The sequence below is a fragment of the Schistocerca serialis genome, chromosome 12 (genome assembly GCF_023864345.2).
Source record: "Schistocerca serialis cubense isolate TAMUIC-IGC-003099 chromosome 12, iqSchSeri2.2, whole genome shotgun sequence".
NCBI classification, from domain to species: Eukaryota; Metazoa; Arthropoda; class Insecta; order Orthoptera; family Acrididae; genus Schistocerca; species Schistocerca serialis.
In genome coordinates, this window is record NC_064649.1 from 45,079,879 (window position 1) to 45,087,777 (window position 7,899).

Sequence of the window (7,899 nt, forward strand, 5' to 3'; positions counted from 1 at the left end):
TACCTTCAACCAAACGTTTGCGGGATACATCGATAAGACCGTGATACATTCTCTTTGGTTTTATAGATCACCTTTGACTCTGTTCCGTATGTTATAAACAATAACAAACTAGTTGCATCGTTTATGACGAAACAATTTTTACAAGTGTTCGATTCTTTCTCCATTCAGTTATGCCACGATCACAAAGAGTGTATAAAAAAATGGATAAACTGAGTTTGAATAAGTTAGTGGATGAAAGACGCGAGAAACAACGACAAACCAGCAGTGAGGCTACGACTCTGCAGCTGAAAAGTCAGTTGAAGACCTGGTAAAGAAAAGAAGACAGACAACAAGAAACCAGAAGAGAAGCCTTGATGGGAAAGACGATCCAGAGTACAAATGTGGTGCCTTCTGAAGAACTGACATAAGGAAAAAAGTTAGGATGAACTTTAAATTGCATTTCCTGAAAAGTTTGTTTATTAAAGTTTATGTACCATTTCCTCAAATTCTATGAATGCTAGAATTATGAAATTTTGTACACATATTTCTGTAAACCTAATAAACATCTCTAGAGCAAATTTTGAGATTCCGATTGCAAGCTGAGATATGGGGCAAAGTGCTTGGAATTTTGCATGAATTTAAAATTGTACTTGTGGAATTATAATTAAAAATTTATGAAAATATTCCTGTTTGACCGATTCCGAAAACCTCATGAGAGAAACTTACAACATATAAAGAGATGAAACGGAGAAAGTTTTGTAGAAATCTTTTGAATACTTTCTGAGAAAAAGGAACATAAATTATTTTTTGAACATTTTATATGTAAATATGTTACTTTCATGTAAAGCGTGGCAAAAATTTCATTGCCATATCTCCAAAACTGTGGATTTGGTGCATTTTTGGAACAGTGTTGTTTTTCATCAACGTCCCCACTTAATCTGCAACTCCTCTCATGTCTGGATTATTTAGTTTCCAGAACTCTGCCTGATCAACACATATGCCACAATTATGAAATTTTGTACTCATATTTCTGTAAACCTAATAAACGTCTCAAGAGCTTGCAAGCGATTTTGCACACACGACTCTGTGACAAAGGTTGAAATTTGTCTTTACAGCTGAATAAAAATTTTTACATACCGTTGGTATTATGGAACGCAGGTCTGTGGTTGAGAAACAATAATTTCTTTTACGAGGTTGTCTGAAAATTTGCCAACGTATGTCCCAAATTTTATGAATACTAACCGGTTTCTGTTGGTCAGTTTAGAAAACTGGTTTAATTCTACGTATTCATTTCATTCGTGCAACAATATCAAGTACGGTAGAGCTCTACATGTTCCAGTAAATGGAAGTTTAAAAGTCCGTATTTCGGTTTTTACAACAGTTTTACCTCATTTCACTAACAGAAAACGCACAAACCCAGCCCTCCGTACATTTTTGACATTCAAACTAGCACACGTCCGCACTACCACAATGTAATTTTGAATATCACTTTGCTGCCTCTGTAATCATTTCAGAGTAAGACAAACTTACTGATGCCATTTCAGGACACCAGATTCTCAGCGTATAACTCTTATTATTAAAACATATCTACAGGGCAGTCAAAATCAGTCTGAAAAACTTATAAAGATGTTGCAGGGGAGGTAGCGCTGCGAAATAATTGTCAAGAAAAAAAAATGCGATACGTTGGACCGTTACGAGTTATTTGCTATTGATGTTAGCCTAACAGATCGTCGCGCGCAAAACTTAGAGCACTTGGACCGAATGCTGTAATGCACAGACATCTGTGCGTCCGTGGGTTGAATTGTTCTAATATTCATTACTGGTCAAAATTTGCCTTTTTTGGAAGTGACAAATTTAAGCTAAGTGAGCGAAACACTACGTTTGTTCGGTTTGAGTTTGAGGAAACCAAACAAAGAACACGTTTGGCGACACTGTCTCTGGGGAGTTGCTTGAAATTTTGCGCGTGCTGACCTTCAGTACTAAACAACTCTGAAGCAGCACAAAGTACAGAATTCTTCTTTCTTAAGAATTATTTTTCAGCACAACTTCACCTGTAACACCCTTAGAAGCTTATCAAACTGTTTCCGACAACCCTCTATATGTTTCTGAGCGCTTTATAGGAACGACAGTGCAATGGCGCCCAATATCGGACCTAACTAAACCCATCTACAATTCAGTACTAAACAACAGACCCTTCTTGCAACGTCAGGTCTGTGGGTGTCTTCCACATCAGCAGCTCTCCAGATCAGTGCATTAATCTGCCCCACATGGTCGCTCACACTGTGACAAGTAAGGACGAGGAACGCAGTTTGCTCCAAGTGTAAGAGTGGCGACAGCATTGTCTCGAACATCGTAAGACAGTAGGTGTGCATTTAACACAGTCTCATTAAAATAATAATAATAATAATAAAAAAATAAAAGAGAGAGAGAGAGATTTTCAAGAGTTTATGGGACCATTGCTTTCTTCTTCTTCAGTTTTCAACCCTAAGGTTGGTTTGCAGCAGTACACCATCTCCTCTTCTTCTTGCCTCCCTCTTCATTTCTATAGATGTACCGCATCCCACATTAGTCAATCTGCTGTATGTATGACATCCTTGGTCGTCTCCGGCCATTTATTCCCTCGATAGCTCTTCCTGCTACTATTTCAACGATGTTGTTGTGTCTTAAAATGTGCATTTTTCTCTTCTTGTTTGGATGTGTCTCAGACGGTCAGCTGCCCTTTTTTCTCTTCTCAGCACCTCTTCATTGGTAACTTAATTTCTCCAGCGGACCTTTATCATCCTCCCGTAGCGCCAAATCTCTAGGGCTTCCAGCCGCCTTGTCTCTTGTTTTCGATTTTTCAAGTTTCAAACCGCACGGATCCACACTCCAGCTAAATACTTTCATTATCCATTTCCTTACTTACATGCAGTTGTTCATGGTCCGCTATCTTCTGTTCACAGTTTCTTTCCGGCTTCTGCCATACCTTGTGATCTTCCTTCCGAAATTGGTGAATTCCTCTATCATTTCTAAATGCTCTTTTCCAATTCTTATTCTTAGAGGTTCATATACATTCAGTAATAAATACTATCACTTCAGTTTTTCCACTGTTTATTCTCACACTACAGTAATTACAAAAAAACCTTTGCAAACGTGCTGAGGACGTTTCTAGATTTTCCTTCGTCTCCATGACCACAACTATATTATCTGTGTAAGGCAGCATCCGTATCTTCTGCCCATTACTTTTGATCCTCACCTCAATAGTTTCGCGAACATAGTCCATAGCTTCCTGGACGTAAGTAGAGAAGGAAGTGCACATCTTTCTCTCAAACCTTCTCTAATTTTTGCTTCTTGTTCCTGTCGAAAATTCCTACTCTCACCTATGTCGTTCTTGAAGGAGCTGAATATCACCCACACGTCTTTGTAATGTAGACTTGCTTTCTTCAGTACTCTGGGCATCTCTTGGCAGACAACATTATCAGATTCCTTTTCCAGCAGTGAAACTTTGTATTTCACACAGGTGAAACACTAGCTCTGCAAAGTTTGAGAAGAGTGTGAGCACGTCGTGGGCTACCGGAAAGCAGCCCACGGAGGGTTAAATAAAGGGATCGGTCGATTGCCCCCACATGGAGGGGCCCACGTGAATAAGTTACCAGCTGGCGGCGCGCGAATCAATACCGCTAACGACGCCTCACTCCGCCTGCCTTGGCGAGAGCTCTCCCTCTCTCTCTCTCTCTCTCTCTCCCCCTCACACATACTCACGCCTTTAACGGAATTCCATTCATGCTCTTACACTGAGACGAGACAACAACAGAAGCTGCAGTGTAAGTGTGGTGCTGCTCGCTACATAGGGAGGCAATAGTTCGCTCGCATTCCACCTTCTAGAAACACAGAGACGGGAAGAAACGTCTAGCAATCTATATCTGTAATCCGTAAGCGACGTTATGGTGTGCATGGCGGAGGGTACTTCCCTTCCTTTCCTGTTCCACTGACTAATGGTTCGTGGGGAGAACGACATTTGGTAAGCCTCCGTGTGGGCTCTAAACTCTCAAATTTTACCTTCATTGTCCTTTTCTCGAGATATGCCTACGATGAAGTATTATGTTGAGTTACATTTTCGTATTGGGAAAAGTGACTGGGATGTAGTGTACACTTCTCTTTATTTACTTTAGACCAGAGGTTCCCACCCTTTCTTAGACCATTATCCCCGAGTGCAGTTAAGACATTAGCTATTACCCCCGCCCTCTCCCTCCCCCATCTGCCATCTATTGGTCTCCATCCCTCCCTCATATCATCACCAACTTTAGCGCCTTGAAACGTCCCCTTAGAAAAATTAATGAATTACTGTGCTGATAGACCTCTTACATTATTTGATTTTCAAACAGCTCAGCAGAACTGAACGTACTCAGACATTTCGCTCTTTACCTAATCTGATCAACAGCTGACACACAATATTTTTAGCGCAACGCAATCTGACTTCCAATAATCCCTACAAAAGTATGGCCCTGACTAACATTAACCTATACCTAAGAATATAGTGGAGACATGGCTTAGCCACACCCTAAGAGATGTTTCCGGAATGAGATTTTCACTTTGCAGCGGAGTGTGCGCTGATATGAAGCTCTCCTGCGTAAAGTTTGGAGGGTAGGAGACGAGATACTGGCAGAAGTAAAGCTGTGGGTACCGGACGTGAGTCGTGCTTCGGTAGCTCTGTTGGTAGAGCACTTGCCCGCGAAATGCAAAGGTCCCGAGTTCGAGTCTCGGTCGGGCACACAGTTTTAATCTGCCAGGAAGTTTCATATCAGCGCACACTCCGCTGCAGAGTGAAAATCTCATTCTGATTAACCTATACCTTTCACAAATCACTTACCTCACAAAAATCTTTGTTACTCGAACTACTGCAATACAGCGAGCGCCAATACTGCCAGCTAAATAAAAGATTCAACCTACTGAAGGCACTAACTACTGATAGGCATAGTTAGCAAATGAAAGATTTTAATAGAGAACAAACAATGTATTTACCTTAATAGTGTTCAAAAGTCACAATATATAAAGCAGTTCATGACATCCAGACTTACAAATTTAGTGTCTGATGGACACACGTCCAGATCCGCTCTCAAAACTCCGCCATTTCTCTCCCCACATCCACCAGTGCTGGCGGCTCACCTCGAACTGCGCAACGCTACGCGCTGTTAACATCCAACTGCCTAACACTACAATGGCGAATATTACAACAATGCCAACCAGCCACAGACTGCACACAGCACAGCCAGTGATTTTCATATAGAGCGCTACGTGGCGTTACCTGCATAAAAACCTAAACAGCCTACTTACAGACTAAGTAAACGGCAGAATGAAAGACTTTTCTTGGAACACTTTTATTTTTAAAATGACGAAAGATGAATGATATTTAAACTATGTACAGCACTACAGCAGCCCTCGTGTAGTCACTGCTGTGTCGTGCTGTCAATTAATTCATTCATCTGTCTAGAAGCGAGTAATGAAGCAATTTCTGGACTACTGCAGTTACATCTACAAATTCAAGAAGGCATTTTCTTGAGATATTTAGCATCTGTTACGTATATGTCTCACGTTTATCATCAGCGATGTACGGGACAAAGTACAACATGTGTGTGATGCATCTGGCCCAATGTTGTTTCCATGATGTAAATGCACTTTGGTAAAATTCTGGGGATTGACTTTCACACCATCGCTTGACACAGGAAATAAGGTCTTTCTCACTATCAAATGTTTTATAGCGCAGGTGGGGCTTCAGACGACCAAAGAGGTAAAAATCAAACGAAGCCAAGTCCGGACTGTAGGGAGGATGAGGAACAATTTTCCAACATATTTTCCTGATTTTCTCCTGCGTCATAAGGGCTGCATGGTGTTTGGCATTGTCATGGTGTAGTCTGATGAGATGACCCTGAAGCTGTGGTCTGTGGGTCTTGATGGCACGTCGCAGCTTGTACAGTCACAAACAGTAACGGTCCCTGTTAATTGTGGAGCCAGGTTCCGAAAAGTCAATGAAAATGACACCACACTGATCCCAGAAGAAGGAGGCCATCACCTTTCGGCCTGCTGTTCGTCAAAGTCTTGGTTTCTTCTTCCGAGGGGAACCCGAATGACGCCACTCCATGGATTGGGTTTTGCTCTCAGGTTAGGACAAAAACAACCATGTTTCGTCCTGGGTAACGACGCCGTCAAAACACTGGTTCAAATGGCTCTGAGCACTATGGACTTAACTTCTGAGGTCATCAGTCCCCTAGAACTTAGAACTACTTAAACTTAACTAACCTAAGGGCGTCACACACATCCATGCCCGAGCCAGGATTCGAACCTGCGACCGTAGCGCCTAGCACCTAGAACCGTTCGGCCACTCCGGCCGGCGTCAAAACACTGTTTCCACTCTTCAGTAAAGGTCTTCATGAGACCCTCGCACACATTCTTCCTCGTCGTTTTCATTTCTCTTGTCAATAATCTAGACACCCAACGTGCACAGATTCATCTGTACCCTAGTGACTGTACCAGTGATACCACACTACCAACGACAGACGAGTCGTTTTATCCAGCTGTCGTGTCGACACACGTCTGTCATTTTGGATGACTTGATCAATGGTCTCCTTATTCACATCACTCACTGTTGTCGATGCTCTACCGCATCGTGGATTGTCCAAGAGAGAGAAATCACCTTCTTTATACCTCTGCAACCACCCCTGGATACTGCTACGATCCACTGTGTCCTCCACATTAACAGGGAGCAGCTTCCTGTGAATCGATGTGGCAGAGTCATCGTCGGTCTTGAAGAGTAACCCCATCACCGACCGTTGTCGCAACCTGACATCTACTTCACGATCCATTATGGCTCATCTGTAAATAAGCGAAAATACTTTTATATACCAACTTACAGATCAATTTTCCAAGTATCTTGACAAAACATTTCTTTCTCCTCTTGCAAAATATAAAAGAATTAGATACGACTGTGCAAAACTTTTTGAACGCCCTTTCTATTTTTTATTCGTTTGTTATGTGATATCGATATCAGTATGAATAACAGGCAAGCATCGTCGACAATCTTGATCCTGGAATAGATGAACTGTCTGTATGTCTGTACATAACTAGGTTTGTGCGGAACCATCGGTGTTCGAATCGTATTCGTACTTATCCAAGTTTTTTGTGTAACGTTTCACGAGACTCCAGTTTTAGGACCTTTACGGACACACCTCTTTTCTCATCCAGAAGGCGCGGCACATCTCCCTCCCTCTACCCTCCCACCCTACTAAGCCCAAAACTAGCCGAACTGGCCTCGGAAGGCTCAACGGTCCCGACCGAACGCCGTGTCATCTTCAGCCGACACGCGTTACTGAATGCGGATATGGAGGGGCATGTGTCAGCACACCGCTCTCCCGACCGTTGTGACTTTTCACGATCGGAGCCACCACTTGCCAGTCAAATAGCTCTTCAATTGGTCTCACAAGAGATGAGTGCACCCCGCTTGCCAACAGCGTTTAGCATCCCCAGACGGTGACCCATCCAAGTGCTAGCCAAACCCTACAACGCTTAACTTCGGTGTTCTGACGGGAACCGGTGTTACCGCTGTCGTAAGGCTGTTGCCCCTCCGCCCCTCCCCCCCACCCCAGCATGTATATTAGATCAGTCAATATTTCTGTAGCAACTTCTTTGTTCCCTTAAGCATCTGTGCGCTGTAATACCCAGAATTTAACCAACAGGGATATAGCAAAAAGTGACTGACAGGGGAGGTGGACTTTCTCACTTTTTCCCCTCTGTGGTCTTCAGTTTACGACCTCGCACCTCGCAAGTCCGATTGTCTTCCATCTTTCGTCTCTCTTTCCATAGCACACTACACTGCGTCATTTCGAGATACATGTCCGTCTTCTGCGGTGATCCATTCTGGCTGCAAAAATTTTGCGGCCGCCTGCT

At 42.8% G+C, this 7,899-nt stretch overlaps 1 pseudogene; it reads right to left on the reverse strand.

Annotated features, from left to right (window-relative positions):
- Positions 1-7,454: 7,454 nt before the first annotated feature.
- Positions 7,455-7,573, reverse strand: LOC126428562 (5S ribosomal RNA; annotated as a pseudogene).
- Positions 7,574-7,899: the final 326 nt, after the last annotated feature.